Source organism: Rana temporaria, chromosome 1 (assembly GCF_905171775.1).
Source record: "Rana temporaria chromosome 1, aRanTem1.1, whole genome shotgun sequence".
NCBI classification, from domain to species: domain Eukaryota; kingdom Metazoa; phylum Chordata; class Amphibia; order Anura; family Ranidae; genus Rana; species Rana temporaria.
The window spans coordinates 271642807-271662176 of NC_053489.1; positions in this window are offsets into that span (position 1 = coordinate 271642807).

Below are 19370 nucleotides of genomic sequence, written 5' to 3' on the forward strand. Positions count from 1 at the left end.
CTTACGTAAACGGCGTAAAGTGACTGCGTACGTTCATGAATTGGTGTATCTCGCTGATTTACAAATTCTCGCCGTAAATCAGCGAGAACGCCCCCAGCGGCCATTTTAAAATTGCAGTTAAGATCCGACGGTGTAATACAATTACGCCTGTCAAATCTTTGCTGCAAACCGGCTTATCTTGTTTTCTGCATACAGAAAAACAGATAAGCCGGCGCAAAGTGTGAGTTATGCCGGCGTATCACTGATACGCAGGCATAACTCTTCCTGAATCTGGCCCATGGTGTGTAGGCACATCAGACCATCAGTCCATCAGACTTCAGCCTTCAGTCCGTTTTCATCAGTTTGGACTGATCGTGTGTACAAGGCCTTATGGAAGACCAGGATGCTTCAATAGCGGCCTTCAGCTCTTCTGCATTGTTCAGTCTCATGTCTCTCATCTTTCTCTTGGCAATGCCACATAGATTCTCTATGGGGTTCAGGTCAGGCGAGTTTGCTGGCCAATCAAGCACAGTAATCCCACGGTCATTGAACCAGGTTTTGGTGCTTTTGGCAGTGTGGGCAGGTCAGCATCCCCATCCCCATAGAGCTTGTCTACAGAAGGAAGCATGAAGTGCTCCAAAATCTCCTGGTAGACGGCTGTGGTGACCCTAGACTTAATGAAGCACAGTGGACCAACACCAGCAGATGACATGGCTCCCCAAATCAACACAGACTGTGGAAACTTCACACTGGACTTCAAGCATCTTGCAGTGTGTGCCTCTCTGTTCTTCCTCCATACTCTGGGTCCTTGGTTTCCAAATGAGATGTAAAATTTGTTCCCATCAGAAAAGAGGACTATGGACCACTGAGCAACAGACCAGGTCTGTTTTTCTTTAGCCCAGGTAAGATGCTTCTGACATTGTTTGTTGTTCAGGAGTGGCTTGACAAGAGGAATACGACATTTGAAGCCCATGTCCAGGATCAGTCTGTGTGTGGTGGCTCTTGATGCACTGACTCCAGGCTCAGTCCACTCCTTGTGAAAGTCCCCAACACTTTTGAATGGCCTTTTCCTGTCAATCCTCTCCAGGCTGCGGTCATCCCTGCTACTCGGTCATCCCTGCACCTTTTTTCTTCCACATAACTTTCTATTAATGTGCTTTGATACAACACTTTGGGAACATCCAACCTTTTGAGGCTTCCCCTCCATATGGTGGGTGTCAATGATGGTTCTCTGCACAACTGTCAGGTCAGCAGTCTTTCCCATGATTGTGATTCCTACTGAACCAAACTGAGAGACCATTTATGTCCAATGGAGCGTACAACCGGTCGGATTTTCCACCAACAGGCTGTCAACACAATTCCCGTCGGAAAGTGCGATCGTGTGTACGAGGCTTTAGTTGAGATTGCAGAAAGTGTTCCCATTGGAAAATTTCTCTCTTCTGTTTATCCTTTCCTGGTGACAACTTAAAAATGTGGACTTCTCTTCACTTCCTATTCAATAGCAGTGGTCACAGGACAAATAGTGAGGGGGCATCTTACTAGCGGGGGAAACAGAAAGCACTAAAAACCAGACAGAGGTTCAAATCTCATACTGCTTTATCCAAAACTAAATTTGGGCTTTTGCTATACATTTAAGATGAAAACTATAGGCACACCGTGACCTTCTAATGATATACCTATTTTTGTAACTCTCTGTCCTTTCCCTTCTTTAGACAACAGAGAAAAATATTCTAAAAAACTAAAATAAATCGAGTCAACTTACTGTAAAATAGGTCCTATAAGATTTTTTTTGGTGCTTTTTATTAGATTTATTTTTAAACATATGATAACTCTCCTGAGCCTTATCTGTCCTATAAACCCATGTGTTTAGAAAATATAAGAAGATACATTTTTTTTTAAATCTACTTGTAGTTTAAAATGTGATTCCACACTTCTTGAATATTCAGTCTGTTAAATGTAGAATGAAAATGGTTTTGCTCCAAAGTTTCTGCTTTTATTTGATGGAAGATGATAAAGTGCTTCTTTTCTCCTACTTCTGATAACGTTTTTCTAATTGCAAGAATAGCTTTTTGGTAAATACGTTTTCAGTGCTATCTACCTTGCAACTCTTCTTGCAACTTACATCCAATGCTTTCTTTGTATCATGCAGAGGACTAATTGATAAAATAAAAATACCTACAAACTTCAGTATTTTTTAATGCAGTACATCGTTTTTACAGCATTTATCCTTTTTTAGATTTGCAATAGATAGCTTTTAAAGTACTTATGTTTACATTACCATCTCAAACCAATGTTAATTTAGCCTCAAATGTGATTAGAAGACAATATTATGAGTGTTGCATGTAACTTTATACATACAATATCATTTACCCCTCATCATTCTGCCATAAACCTGTCCAAACAATTGTTTGATTTATGTAAGTGTTTTTGAACTGGCTATTGATGTGTTAATTCTGGCCTATTTCTAAATTAAGGAGGATCTAATTAAGATCCATGACATATAAACACTATCTGGTAAAATGTCACCGGCTGACCAAAACAATTTTTATTTTGTTGTGTCATCACTTTTGCCTAATAATGCAATTGAATCTAAACACCCAAGAAAGTCAAGTCCTGGGTAGGGCAGTCATATCAGGGATCTAATAAGTTTGTGACATAGATGACATTGTCTGATGAACATCACATATCACTTGTGCATAACGATGTATCTTAAACGGCAAGAAAAAATAAAGAGTAAATCCACTTTTGTTGAGAAAAAAAAGTGACCCCCTCTAGGTGATCTATGTAGAGTACATTGTAAGGATTTTAACAAACTTTGTAATAAAGTCCTACCCTTTTCTGTTCTGAAGAAAAAAGACATTTGTTCCATTAGGTTCTTGCAAGACTGATTCCTGAATGGGAGGCAGACATTATAACCACCTGGTGCACTTTCAGTATTCTAATGAGGAAAGTTGCAGTGTCTGCATCTTTTTAAAGTTGATTATCCCTTAGAATATATGTCATCAAAATGAAATTCCTAATGCATAGAATGCCTAAAATGTAACTTGCATTTTAGTGCAGACATCTAAGAAAATCAGTAAGGCAATCACACAAGCAGGAAATTACAATTCTGAGGGCTTTCTGTATAAAACGTGTGTACAGAACGCCTCCAGGTTCCCATATTGCATTGAATTTTTGGAAAATTTCAGTGGCTTCAGATTATGTGTACTGTTCATTTTTAATACCAATAAATTACATATTTTTTTTATGGAATTTTCCTCTAACGTTATCCATACATAGATTGAGATTGTATGACCCAAAGGTTAAGATTCAAGTGTGCTGCAATTTGATTGTCTGTGGAGAGAAAATCCAACTACGGATTGGACAGGTAAGAATAGTTCAGGTTAGTTTATTCACTGCACATGAAGTAGGTTCATGTTTTACATGTGTAGAGTTACCCGCGTTACCCACATAGGAGCCGCTGGTGAATATGGGTATCTACCACCCTGCACAGCCAGGCCCACAAATTTTTCACACATGCTGGAGTCAAGTCCTTGCGGCTTTGGTTTTTTGTATTGTATTAGGGGAGTTGAACTTGGATGTAGAATAGGGTATTATGGGATTCCCACTTGATCAGCACAAAAATAATTCCTCAGGGACACAAACTACACTGCTCAAAGAAATTAAAGGAACACTTTGAAAACATATCAGATCTCAACGGGCAAAAATCTCATGCTGGATATCTATACTGATATGGACTGGGTAATGTGTTAGAAATGAAAGGATGGCACATCATTTGATGGAAATGAAAATTATCCACCTACAGAGGGCTGAATTCAAAGACACCCCGAAAATCAAAGTGAAAAAATTATGCAGCAAGCTAGTCCATTTTGCTGAAATTTCATTGCAACAACTCAAAATGGTCCTTAGTAGTTTGTATGGCCCCCAAGTGCTTGTATGCATGTCTGACAGCATCAGGGCATGCTCCTAATGAGACAACAGATGGCGTCATGGGGTATTTCCTCCCAGATCTGGACCAGAGGATCACTGAGCTCCTGAACAGACTGAGGTGCAACCTGGCGGCACCAGATGGCCCAAAAGATAATGTCCTAGAGGTGTTCTTTTGGATTTAGGTCAGGTGAGCGTGGGGGCCATTCAATGGTGTCAATTTCTTCATCCTCCAGGAACTGACTGCATGCTCTCGCCACATGAGGCCGGGCATTGTTGTGCACCAGGAGGAACCCAGGACCCACTGCACCAGCATAGGGTCTGACAATGGGTCCAAGGATTTAATCCCGATACCTAATGGCAGTCAGGGTGCCATTGTGTAGCCTGTAGATGTCTGTGCCTCCCCAGACCATCACTGACCCACCACCAAACGGTCATGCTGAACGATGTTACAGGCAGCATAAAGTTCTCCACGGCTTCTCCAGACCCCTTTCACGTCTGTCACATATGTTCAGGGTGAACCTGCTCTCATCTGTGAAAAGCATGGGGCACAAGTGGCGGACCTGCCAATTCTGGTGTTCAATGGAAAATGGCAATCGAGCTCCACAGTGTCTGGCAGTGAGCACACTAGAGGACATTGGGCCCTCAGGCCACCCCCATGAAGTCTGTTTCTGATTGTTTGGTCAGAGACATTCACACCAGTGGCCTGCTGAAGGTCATTTTGTAGGGCTCTGGCAGTGCTTATCCTGTTCCTCCTTGCACAAAGGAGAAGATACTGGTCCTGCTGATGGGTTAAGGACCTTCTACGGCTCTGTCCAGCAAAGCAGCAGAAACTGATTAACAACCCCCTCTGTATACACCCCTCTCCCTCTGCTACTTAACTGACCAGATCAATATCCCATGAGTTCTGATTCAAAAGTGTTCCTTTAATTTTTATGCACTTCCTCTTCTACCTCCAGTACAATCTTGCTTGTAGAACTACATCTCCCAGGACCAGCTAGCACTGTATGGATGATCCAGCATAGATGCAGTTGGATCCAGCTGGCCAAAGCTGACAGGTGCATCGAACCTCATCCTCAGGAGAAAAGGGACCCCAGTGTTCCCCTGGGTCCCATGACTTGTTGAGAGCACCCCAGTCTGGGATCGGGCATCCGGACCACTGACAGGTATGCTTGCTGTCATCCGGGGGCCCATATAGGAAAGGTCAACTGGGAGGATTCGCTCTCTTTTTTCACCTTATGCCGCATACACACCATCACTTTATGTGATGAAAAAAAACGACATTTTCTGTGAAGTAAAAAACAACGTTTTTGAAACTTCAATTTTCAAAGACGAAGTTGCCTACACACCGTCGTTTTTTCACAATGCTCTAGCAAAGCGAGGTTACGGTCACCACGTTTTTTCATTGAAGCTCGCTTCATAAATAGCTTCTGGGCATGCGCGGGTGTAAAAATGTCGTTTTAAACGTCGTTTTTTGCTACACACGGTTAATTTCTGTGAAGTAAAAAACGACGTTTTGAAAAACAACACATAAAATTGAAGCATGCTTCAATTTTATTTTTTCGTTTTTCACAAGACATAAAACAACGTTTTCCCCCACACACGGTCATTTAAAGTGACGTTTTTAAAAACTTCGTTTTTTTTCATCACATAAAGTGATGGTGTGTACGCAGCATGAGTCCTTCATTGAAACTGGCCTGTGGCAGAGGCCCTAGAGCCGGGTCTGTGAGAAGACTCGTTCCTCCCAGCTAGTTCAGAGTGATGCTTCGGCTGCCAGGCCTATTATAGTGGGTCTGTCCGGGGGCACTTTACCCACTCCAAGTAGAGTGGCGACGAGTTACAACAATTGGTACTATATAGAGCAATATTGATTGCTCCATTCAACATCCAGGCCTGATACCGCAAGGTTCTCTTCTCTTTCCTTCATCAACCTTGACCTTCCTAATACGTGTTGATGTTGGCCATGTTTGGCCTGGACAATAAAGCATTGAAAACCCTTTTATTGGCTGTCTGGACCTTCGCTCACTACCGCTGTTCTCACAATTGCACCCCTAGACACAGCCAGGGTAACTTAGCAGGCCGATCCCAAAATCAACCAGCGGCTCCTTCGGGGGTGAGCGCTACACTTTGTACACCACAAACCATGGAAGACATTGGTCCTAATGTTAATGAAACCACTTGTGCATTTGTGTGTATGTGTGCATTATTATCCTGGAATATGGGCATTTCATTAGAGACAGCGTATACACCATATGGTGCCCTTTGGTTTGTGAAATAGTACCATATATCCTGTTGACAAGCCCATCATTATACTTAAAGGGGGGTTATTTACGAAAGGAAAATCCACTTTGCACTACAAGTGCAAAGTGCACTTGGAAGTGCAGTCGCTGTAGATCCGAGGGGGACATGCAAGGTAAATAAAAAACAGCATTTTAGCTTGCACAAGATTGGATGATAAAATCAGCAGAGCTTCCCCTCATTTCAGATATACCCCTCAGATTTACAGCAACTGCACTTCCAAGTGCACTTTCAGTGCAATTTCAAGTGCACTTTGCACTTGCAGTTTGCACTTGTAGTGCAAAGTGGATTTGTCTTTCGTAAATAACCCCCAAAGTGTCACTAAACCCCTGCTTAAAAAAAAAAAAATTGGCAAGTCACAAATAAGCAAGAAATAATATATTAATGCCCCTCAGTGCTTTATTCGGGTGAGCGACTATTCCAAACTTGGTGTTCATTTGCTAATATTTTGCTCTGCCGTGCAAATTTTGAAAATGCCATTCATTTGGGAATGGCCCCTTCCTGCTCCAACATGACTGTGCACCAGTGCACAAAGCAAGGTCCATAAAGATATAGATGAGTGAGTTGCACCCTGCGCTAAATTGATCTTACATTATTGAACAGTATTGTTGCCAAACTGTTTAAGTGCTTTAAGGTTATAGTTCCACTTTGGGAAAGAAAAAGCATTATTGTTGTCAGGAAAGGAACATTCATGTGCGCAGACACACAAGCCTAAGAAATCCTGCCTGTGACTGGTTAGCGGGTGGGCTAACTCACACGTGTGAATGGTTGTGCATGTAGTGAGCGTGTATTGACGCCAGAAGGGCCTATTTAAACTTCTGTAGCCAAGCCCCCATAGGTGTTGTTGAAGGTAGTGGTTCGCCTGCCACCCTGCCCTGCCAGACATCCATCTTTCAGTCACTCAGAGACATAGAACAGTCCATAGCTGTGTTTTTGGACTGCACACTGTTTCTCCTCCATTACTTCACTTGCTGCAGACTGTTACTCCACCAGCAATTCCCTTGCTGCAGACTGTTACTTCTCCAAACCAGCTAACACTGCATGGTTGGGCCTGACACTACTTCAGCCAGGCCTCTGTGAACTGCCTTTTTCAGGCAGGAACCTCGGGCCCCTGTGGTGTACAATAGTTTAGGTAGCTGCAAAGACCTTATTCCACTCCCCTTCCCACAGTCCTCTCTCTTTGGGTTCTGCACCCTTATCAAACTGCCATCTCCCAGTTCTCTCAGACAAGTCTCCCCAGTCCTCCCAACTGTGCTCACTCACCAGCCCTCCCAGCTGCGACCAGTTGTCACTCCTGGAGACTCTTAGAAGTGTTCTCTCCTGCTGTCCTTTCCTTTCTCTCTCATGTGCCTCTCCTTCCAGGATGTTATCACTCCTCCTGGATGCACCCGAGCCCCAACCCAGGGTCACCCCCCCAGACCAGGGGACTCCCTGTGGGACCCGACTTCCTCCACACTCTCTCACTCCATCTTTTCCACCCAACAACTCCTCCCCAACTGGGCTGACCCCAGGTATTTAAGGAGGCCTACCCCCTGCCAATCCAAGTTGGGGATTGGTCAGGGCTCCTTTAGATATCCCAGGCAGCTCCACCTATCCTCCACTCCTTCCAGCACTTTCTAGAAGGAAAAGGGAGGTGACAGTGATGCTACCTGTGAGTCACCCAGTCCTGCCCTGAGCCACTCCCAGCCCAGAATGAAAAGAAACAGGCCTAGCCACCAGCTAGGCCTGCCTAAATTTTCCTACACTCCATAAAAATTTGCACTCTAGCACCTACCTAACTAGAGGGTGCTACACTTTACTTGCCGTTTGGTCTATTACATTCATGTGTTCTTGTTATCATTTTCTGTTGTTCTTCTGTTGCCAACCTGATCCTGCCTCTGACTCCACCTGAACTCTGCCATTACTGACCCCTGGCTTGTCCCTGGAATTCACTTCTGCCTGCTCCTTCTGCTCATCTTTTCTGCTGTTATCGACCCTGGCCTGTTTCCTAAACACTCTCCAGCCTGCTGATTGAACCTTATCTTCTCGCTAGTTGCTGACCTGGACTGTCCAACTCTGCGTTGTGCCTTACCTGCATCCACATCAGCCTATCTGCGTCCTTCACTGGCTCCTGTACCACTCCCAGCGTGTCCTGTCCTGTTGTCCCTGCATTCCAGACGCATGCCAGGCTCTACCACCATGTACATTACAATTGTAACTACTGGCAATTTGTTTCCTAAACAAGAAAATCGAAATAATATGTTGTCTCACTTGTTCTCTTTAAAGGAGATCTATGGTTGCAGCATACACTTTTATTTGATAACATCAGCGTTATAATAGCAATACAAACAATAATTATTTTTGACATTCCAATATAAGCTTACTCAAAATAACTCCTTTCATCTTGTGAGTTCTGCCTGTCTGCTTGCCATCTCTTTCCACAATGTCCTGGTTTCCCTGTATGCTTTGCAGTTTCACCTCTGATATTTACTTTCAATTTCTAAGGACTACATATCCCATGGTACGTTGCTGTCTGCAAGCACCGATTCCTGTATTTTTTTTTCCAAAATATTTTATTAGGTTTTCAACAAATACAGAAACAGCATAAGATACATATTACAGAATATCTCTCAGAACATCTTTCCTAAGGAGACATGACAGGCATGACAAGATACAGTTAATCACAAAAGGTGGAAAATATCGATATTCCTAACCATATAAGGGAAACATACGTGCTGGTTAGCAAACCTTAAATAGGGAGGAGAAGGGATAAGAAACTCTACCTTGTGTATGGTAAAGCACCGGACCATTGAGGGTCAACCCAGCATCCGCCCACCCCAAAAGGGAACACACTGTGGGCGAAAGGGTACCTAAAATAACAAAACAATGAAGCGTGGCTTACATGGTCCTACAGTGAACAGAGTCCTGACATCCTTGGCGTGTTCCAAGCGTAACCAAGAGGGTACGGAAATTGGACATCAACAATCAGTCATCCATCAATCTGGCCACCTGGGGAACTAACCGATAGGGAGAAGATCTCATTAGCCAGACACTCATCTTGTCGGAGAGCACTCATGCGTAGGAATAGAAAGGGAATGACCACAACTGAGGGGAGGGGTGGGGGGGAATCAGGAGGAGGGGGATGTGACAGAGTGGCTATATGGGTCAATTAATTCCGACCGTATCCAACAGCGTTCGGGGGACGGAAGGCGTGTGGGGAGCCACAGGGCTTAAGGTTTCCCTATAATGTGTCCAACAAGCCCAAGTATGCCTGATTTTGTCATGCATGTCTTTAGCTTGATGGATAATCCTTTCCATCTCTTCAATTCTGTTGACTCTGGACTGCCAATCTGCTATGGTGGGGGGGGAGAGCGTCCCTCCAATGAATAGGTATGCACTGGGTGGCCGCGTTAATGACGTGTAGCGTCAGGGATTTACGGTACGTCGATTTGTGTAGGGAAGTATGGTGGAGTAGATATTGTGCTGGCGTGAAATCAGGTGTATATGTGGTAATGTGGGAGATGAGATCATGCACCTCTTTCCAGAACGGTTGGATGATTGGACAATCCCACTATACATGTAGGAGAGAACCCGTATCCGAATTGCATCTCCAGCACGTGGAGGGGACATTGGGAAAAAATTTGTGTAGCTTATCAGGGGTCCTATACCAACGAGAATACATTTTAAATCTATTCTCTTGGGCTGAGACATTGATGGAGCCCTTGTGGGTGTGTACCCACACCGACTCCCAGTCGTCATCAATCAATCGATAAATGTCAGTGTTAGGCTTCGCCTTCGATACGAGTAGGGAGTACAAGGACGAGATTAAATGTTTCTGTGGTTCAGTTTGACAGCATAAGCGTTCAAAAGGTGTAAGGTCTCTATGCCAAAGCGAGAGCGACGGTGCACTGTGAAAAAAATGCCTGAGTTGGAAGAACTTAAATAAAGGTATGCTAAAACCGGGAAATTTGGAGCACATTTCCGAATGAGAAAGGAGTGTGCCGTTATCGAAAAAGAGATGGGCACGTATCGTAGGATCACCCTGGGACGCCGAGCGATCTAAGACTTGAATGTCAGCTGGGAAGTCAGGGTTCTGGGTCAGGGGCATCATGGGTCCTGGGGAGGATACCGAGTCAAAGGATTTACAGGTCGCCCTAAAATTGGACAGGGTGGGTCCAATCAGCGGGTGACTCACACAGGGTTTAGGGATCGATCGTGGTTCAATCCATGGTAGGTGCAAGACATGTATTCCCGAAAATGCTTCCTCTACCTCGACCCACTCCTTGCTACTCTTGTGCACATGCCAATCTATGATCCTCGTAAGTTGACAGGCTTTATAATACAGAAACAGATCTGGCAGGCCTATACCTCCTTTCTGTTTAGGGAGGACAAGTCTGTCCCAACCCAATCTCGCGGGACGACCTGCCCATAGGAAGGATCTGCAAACAGTTTTAAAGGGAGTGAAAATGGCACGGGGAAGCTTAATCGGGATGGCTTGCAACAGGTACAACAACCTAGGGAGGACGTTCATTTTTAATATCGCTGCCCTGCCAAACCAAGAGAAGTTACCTTTATTCCAATTAAGTAGGTCCCCTTTTATCACCGATTCCTGTATTGACTCCGCTTCCTGAAACTCTTCCTGGCAGCACCTCTGTAATTCACAAGGCAGGCTCTGTGAAATGTGTAACACAGCAGTGTCTACACAAAGGGCATAGTGAATATGTCACAGAAATTAAGTAAATTAACAAACTCCAAGATCGTTCCAAACAATGGGAGTAGCCTAGAGATAATTGAAAAACAATGTGGAAATTAATATATGATTTTACATTTTGACCACAGATATGTTTAAGTCAGTTTCAGGGCTTTCGCATAGTGTTATTTTCTAATCTTGTATCCGACCAAATATCTACAACATTGTCCTCTTACTGTTTGTTTCTGCCATAGCTACAGGTGGAATGACTGTGAATACAAGACAGGTATAAGTGGATTTTGCCTTTGTTCACTTTTATTTTATTTTATTTCGTTAGATAATAATGAAATAATGCATATGCAAATATTGTATTTTCATTTCCAGCCAGCAGGTGACACTCCAGGCTTCTTTTTACATGCTGAAATTTACCCTATTGATTAATGGGAAATGCATATTTTGATTATAAGTCTACTTTAAATCAGAGTACTATTTCATATCATATACACTTATTGAGGTGTTCAGAGCAACACATATGCATATGCAAAACACAGCCATTTTTATGAAAAATCTGGCAGCAATAATCAAAATGAATTAACATTTTTTTTTTTCTGACTTGTCTTTGTCAAAGGGAGAACACATTGAAAAAAAAAAAAAGAAAAGACAGACACAAATAGACTGAACAAGAAAAATAACATTTCATGATGGGAAGAATTCTATTTAAAACGCTAGATGACGTTCACACCTTGTGTGTCTGAAAACATTCTGCCTTTCAGTGGCATATTTCACTTGGTAAACAACCATTAAAATTCTGAGCAGACACATGGCTAGCACCGAAGCCTCTTAAAACGGCAGCAGCCGACTCCATCCAGCAAACGTTTAATAATAGTTGTTTTTACAAAGATTTTTAAGCTTTTTCAAAATGTAATAAAATGATTTTCTAGCACAAATCTTACAATTCCATATAAAGAATTCTGTTCTGACCTTCTCTCGGAGGTTGCCATGGTGACAGGATGCATCAATTGTTAAACATTCTCCCTCTAACAGTTCATTATAAAACACAGATGATCACTTTCCTTAATTAATGCGTGCATATGGATATATATATTTATATATATATATATATGTTGATTTTATTTAATTGCTAAGGGGCTATATTGTATCAAAATAAATGTATATTGTTTAGTCATTTGTTGTTACAGTTACATATTTTTGATACTTGGGATTCAGTCAGCAACCTTTAGATGTCAGCAAAGAGCAAAGTATTACAAGATGTATTGGTGCTACAGAGGGTCATTTTATGCTGGCCATTGCATATGGAGGACAATCTAAATATTCCCAGATTTTATAGCACATATTTATAGTATTGTGCCAGCTTTTACACCTTAGTGGACAGTAATACATTCACAAATTGCAAAAAAATGTAATAAAAAATATGATCCAGTGTATGTAACTATGAAGGAAGTCGAAGAGCTTGTGTAGAGAGTAAATGCAGTAAGTATCAAATGCATCCAGATGGCATTTGAGATATTTCAAACATTCTTTTGGGATGTTTTTGCAACCCCATTTGAAGCTGGCATTGATGCAAATACATGTCCATATACTCAAGGCTACAATTTTACATTTAGGCTTAATTCACAATGGTTTAAAATAGGAATCAGGGGCACATTCCAGCCATATGACTTAAAGTGGATGTAAACCCACTCTCATCTTTTCTAAACTACTGCCATGGTGCTGATCTATAAGGATATAGATGCCTCCTGCATGTATCCTTACCTGTCAAATGTCTCCCCTCTGTATGTTATGAGACCTGAAAAACTGCAGATTCTGTGGGTGGATCTGTTGTCTGGAGCTCTGTGGGTGGAGTCGTGATGTCAGTAGACTCCCCGCCCTCCTTTACACCCCCCTTGTCAACATGCTCATTCACATACTGAAACATAGTAAACACAGTTTACTGTGCTTCAGTGATGATTGGACACAGGATTAATTGGTACCTGTCGCTCACTGTGTTCATTCAGGAAAGGAAGAGACAGTAAATGGAATTCTTCTGTGTGCTCACAGCAGCTGCCAGCAGGAGAGGAGGGAAGCCATCAGCACTGTGGGGCAAAGAGGCACACAGGGGTGCCCAGACAACAGATAGAAGGAGTGCATGTGCTAGAACCAACCCCCTTGCAGTGCAGCTGGAGGGATGGTGAGGAGGAGAAGATGGCAGGGCTGCAGTAGGAGACAGAAGAGGATCGGTGTCTGCAATAAGACAGTACAGCCCAGGGGCGGACTGACAACTCATGGGGCCCCTTGGGCAATAGGAGATTATGGGGCCCCCAGGAAATAAGAGATTATGGGGCCCCCGGCAATAGGAGATTATGGGGCCAACAGGCAATAGATTATGGGGCCACACAGTATACACACACAGTATACATACACACAGAAGACACATACACACACTGAAAAGGTACTGGAGAGGTGGGGCAGCTATAATCTTGCTTTTTTTTTTTAAACACAGATTTGTACATACTGTCCCTGGTTTTACTAAGGCTGGCAACCCTGATGGGGCCCCCCAGTGGCATGGGGCCCTCGGGCAGTGCCCGAGTACCCTTATGGTCAGTCCGCCCATGGTACAGCCTACCCTCCTGCTCAACAGGTGTCTGGACCCCCTTTTGAACTGATGGGGCCGGAACACAGTATCAGCTGCCCTGCCTGAGTGTTCTTCCCTACCTTATCAGATATTTGACCCCAACATTGCCCCTGCCTTTATGCTACTTTCACACTGTGGAGTGAAAATTTAAGCACTTTTGTGTCACAAATGGATGGCCAAACCTTGCAGGATTTTGGCATCCAATAGGAGATGCCACCTTCCCCTAGATGGTCACAAATGTGTTCCAATGGTTTCCTGCTGGCCTAAATAATCTGCACAGCAGCACAGTGACAAACCACATTCCAACACCTGCCTACAATCTAGTGATACATGTAAATTGTAAGCATTATGTGGTTCTATCTCCCAGTCTGTGGTATTATAAATTGCATTTATTTGACAAAGAGGTCAACTTAAAACAAGTACACTGCAAAGAAATAGAGCCTTTGTGGGGAATCATCAAGCCCAATTGGGGAAAAAGAATGGTTAATTTAGGACAATATGAATGCATTCTTTGCATACACATGAGTTTATGCAACTTTAATCACCCATAAACACTTCCTTAGAATCTCTTCACATTTGTTTTTAAATGCAAAGGTAAAATTACCCTTGAGGATTTGGCAGATGATTTCACAAAGTATGTCTCACCTATATTTTTGATCTTGTACAAACTAACCTGAGATTGTCCTCTCCAGATTACAATGATTTACTGTCCTCCTCCCTTATAACTCAACCTATGTACAGCTCCAGGATATCTCTTAGGCAGCACCCTTTAATGTGGTTGAAAACCTGAAATATAAAAAATAAACGAAGCAGTTTACCTGGTACAGTTAAAAGAGTAGTATAGAGCTTGGGTTTTTTGCAGATTGATACTTACCTAGGTGGATGCAACATCAGTATACTGCTGCACCTGTCCTCCGCCGGCTCTTACAATGAGAACCGAGCGATCTAACACCGCTGATCACTCGGTTCTCACAGCTCCCTGAGCAGAGAGCTAGTGACTGTCAGTCACAGCTCTCTGCTCTGCCCCCTCTTCGCTCACTTGAGCGCTGGGCTGTGGAGGGGGGCTGGAGCAATAGGCTTAGGCTCTCAGTGGCTCGCTAAGAGGCTGACCCAGGCGCGGGTCCAGGCATGTGGGCGGATCCCGACTAATGTGTTGCGATCTTGTCCGAGCCTTGGCTAGCGCTGTGACATCAGCAGACTGATGAAAACGGTTCACAGGAGTGCAGAACAAAGTGCACTCCTGTGATCCACAGGAGAACTACAGCCAAAGGAGCTTTAATCATCATAAGCCACCTGTCCCCAGTCTTGTAAAAGAAGGGTGAATCTAGCAATGTTAAATGCTCTCCGCTTTCTTGAAGTGCTTAAAAGCACTACAGTACAAAAATTTGTGTCACCACACCCCCGCTCCTGTCACTGACTATGTAGTTCTCTCATAAACAAGCATGAGAGAAGGAGACATATGTGCAGCAACCCCTAAGCTTTTATGGACAGGGCCTTGCTCAGTTTATGTGCTTGTTTTGTTAATTGCACAACTTTAAAGGGTTTGTAAAGGATTTTTTTTTTTATCTTAATAGCTTATATTACCTTAATGCAGTGCTGTTTTCATTTGCTCATTGTTCGTTTTTTCTCTCAAGTTGCTGTAATTCCTCTCTGATCTCCACACTTCCTGGTTGTCTGTTTCCTGATAACCACAGTACTGGGAGATTTCTCTCTGTGGTCACTAATCAAGGAGGTGTGATTACTGTGTGTCTAAAACCCCTCAGCACCAATCAGTTTCGTTTTCCAAACCATCTATGCCCTGTATTGGCTCTGTGGCTCTGTACAGCAGAGGCAGGAAACAGCATGCAAAAACGAAACTAGAAACTACAGGTACATTATATGATTGATTTTTATCTATTTTTAATCGTTTTTAAAAGGAATCAGTTAACTATTATGTCTCTATACCCTGTAAACAGTAATTTCAGCAATTTTTTTTATTTTTATTTACAACTCCTTTAAGGCCAGGTTCGTGCCTGGGGTCCGTTCACCGATTCAGGTGCGATTCAAGTCAGAAATGTTGGCTGAATTCGCACCTGAACTGGACCCAAAAATGCATAGGACCCTTCTGCAATCTGGACCGCCTGTACCTGTGTAAACTGGCTTTATTGAGAGCTGGTCACACTCACCTGTCATCATAGGTGTGCGCAGCCTATTGCATTAGGGTGTGCACCCCAAAGCTCAAACATATTTGCATGTGTATATACAGTATACTGATGGTGTCAGCAGAGCGGTGGACGGTGTCAGTAGGGCAGAGGATAGTGTCAGTCGTTTTTTTTTTTTTTTTAGGAGCCCCATTAGGGAGCTTTGGTGAAATATTGGGGGTATATTTCTGTGCATTACTGCATGTTTAACGCACTATATTCCAGTGTGTTACTGCACGTTTAATGCAGCATATTTCTGTGCATTAGTGCATGTTTAAAGTAGTATATTTTGGTGTTATGTGCCGTTTAATGCTGTATTTTTCTGTACGTTAGTGCCAGTTTAATGTAGTATTTTTCGGTACAATGTGCACCACACAGGGTGATTAGGGTGTGCCCAGGCACGCCTGGCACACCCTGTGCGCACGCCTATGCCTGTCATGTAAATTGCATGCAGGAAAACCCGTGTCCAATTCGCAAATATGTGAACCCAGCCTTAGTATGTCGTTTACAATGCCGCTGCTGTTAGTAAAAATCGTCATAATAATACTAATAAATGGATGTCTGAGAAAAGTAAGACAGGAAGCAAAGTAATACAAGGTTTTAGTAACTTTGCCATAGTCAACAAGTATACCTCTGCCCCCGCAAACAGCACACTCCATCACTGAGCACTTTGGTTCGGATTTATTTTTAAAGCTTCCCTACGTTTATAAAAAGAAACACACACGCACAAGTGAGTCAGATTTAGCTGCATTTCTTTCATCGGCTGTCATGCTTGCAGCTAACGACGTGAGAAGCCACCCCAGCAACGGCTGAGCTGATTGTTCGAAGGCTTTAATTTCTGTACAGATTTGCGTAAGAGGAGGGAAGGAACACAAGTGGAGATAGAGAGAGAGGGAGGGGGGGTCGTCTTACATACCATGGACAGAAACTCACACTGAAAATCGTAGACCCTGTATATTATTTTATCTACATTCTATTACCTATATCCGATCTGTCCTGTTATGGTGAAATCTCCTATGTGTTTCTGCACAGATTGTAATGATGTGTTTAATAATATTTCTTATATTTATTAATACTAGAGAGCAGTGACTGCTTAAAGGCAAGTGTTTTGTGATAAAAAAAATGATAGATAGATAGATAGAATTAAATCTGTAAATATGCCTGTGTGGAAATATGACAGGGAGCATGTGTGAAACAAATCATTGATTTGTAGAGCATGAACTTCAATTATACTCATGCACTGGACTTATATACTGTATTTGGGATGGTATTTAACGATTCGTATAAGGATGAGATGGACAATTTTAGTGCAGATTCATCCAAGATATTTTTTACAAAACATAATGCACTACAAAACCTTCAAACTATGGTGAGCAGGGTTAGAAAGCCCATTGAGGGATCTTTTTGATAAGCTAGCCCCTGTACTACAAAATAAAAGTGGACAGAGTAGCCATTGGGTGAGATTTAGTAAAACTGGTGCACACAGAATCTAGTGCAGTTCTACATAGTGACCAATCATCTTCTCAGTTTACCTTGTTCAGTTAAAGGGGTTGTAAAGGTAAATGTTTTTTCACCTTAATGCATCCTATGCATTAAGGTGAAAAAACATCAGACGGTACCGCCCCCCCCACCCCCGAACCCCCGTTTTACTTACCTGACCCCTCGAAAGTCCCGCGCGCGTCCACGTGATCCTCTTCGGTTCCCAGCCTGGCCAGTGATTGGCTAGGCTGGACGGATTGATAGCAGCGCAGCCATTGGCTGGCGCTGCTGTCAATCACCGGGGGGCGGGGCCGAGTGATACAGTCGGCGGCTATGCCTGCTGCTGTATCACGGGAGCGGGCTCACAAAAGCTTTCCACCATGCGAGCATGTTTGCATGAAGGTGGAAAACTCTTGCGAGGAGGAGCTAAGACAGCCGCCGAGGGACCCCAGAAGACCGGATTCGGGGACACTCTGTGCAAAACAAGCTGCACAGTGAAGGTAAGTATAACATGTTTGTTATTTAAAAAAAAAAGAACTTTGCCTTTAGTGACCCTTTAAGCTTTGACAATAAAACCTAGAGGCTGATTGGATAATACCGGTATGTATAACTGCATCAGATTCTATCTGCACCTGCTTTAGTAAATCTCCCCCCCATTGAAATGAAAGATGTTGTGGGGATAGCAGACAAATGACAGAGAGAGGTTAGGGTCAGTTTTTTTATATTGTTCTTGCCTATGGCAAACTTTTTAAAGAATAACTGGGATTTGTTTTTTTTTCAGGGGTACATTGAATAGAAAGAGAACCCTCACGTTTGGGACTTTAAATGGCAATGACTCATCATAATCTATAGTAAATTATATCTTGAAGAAATGTATAAAAAATATATAAAAGAGGTTCTTATTCATATCACAGAATATAAAAACATATTATACAAAAATGGAGTGGCTATTCCAAGATACAATACGATACAATTGATCGTAGGGTTCCTACTTAAATACATCAAACAGGGGGCGTGGCCTGGCTGGCATGGTGTGAGGAGTGTTTCGTGGGAGCTCCGCTCGCCCAACATCCGTAACTGATCATCCTGGGGCTGTTACTGCCTGCTAATCTTTTCAAACTAGGGTACTTTACACCCTTCCTGGAGAGGAACATGTCGCCGCCGGAAAAATCCTCGAATGCGATCGCTAAACTTGCTAAATTCCGCCTGCCAGACAAGGAGGCCGAGGAGGAGGATGGCGCCGGCTCCTCTGCTCACGCGGGCTCGGCGGCTGACAACACAGCGCGAGTCCTGGAGGTCATTTCGGACTGCAAGGGCTCCCTGACATGCAGAATAGAGGAGGTGAAGGTGGATGTCTCCCTCATCAGGCAGGACTTGCAGAAACTAAGGGACCGGGTGACAGAGGCGGAGACCCGCGTCGGCCGCGTGGAGGACGAGATACCGCCATTGCAGATCGTGACTGAACGCCTACAACATCAACTTACCATGGTCCTGGCGAAGCAAGACGACATGGAGAACCGCCTAAGGAGGTGTAACTTGTGGTTTGTCGGTCTGCCTGAGGGTGGGGAGGGCTCTGATCCGCCGACATTCCTTGAGGACCTCCTTGCGGCCACGTTTGGCCGATCCAAATTCTCCTCGTCCTTCGTGGTGGAGAGGGCCCACAGATTGGCTGGTAAGCCTCCTCCTCCGGGCGCCCCGCCACGCACATTCATAGCGAAGCTACTACATTTCCGGGACCGCGATGCTGTGCTCCGTCTCACCAGGATCAAAGGCAACATCCCCTTCAGAAATGTGGAGATCAGGGTCTTTCCGGATTTCTCCGCGGATGTGCAGAAGAAGAGGGCCCTCTTCACAGAAGCCAAGCGCCAGCTCAGACTCTGCCATTATGCATACGCTATGCTCTTTCCGGCCAGGCTCCGAGTCGTTGGCGAGGATCGCACACATTTCTTCGACACGCCTGAGGCAGTCATCACCTGGTTGGAGAGCGTGAGGCCGCCGCCCCGAATCCCCATGCAGGCCTGAGGGACCCTCCGCTTGGATCGCGGCTGCTGATCGTGGGGGTCTGGATCTATCCCTCTACTGCCCTGTTTGTCTACTCCGCTCGGGCTCCAGGTACTGTACATAACCCCCCTTCGCCTGTACTCTCACAGCCCATTGGATACCTTCTGGCTCCTTGTGGTCCCCTTCCCGCGGCCTGGTGCCCGCA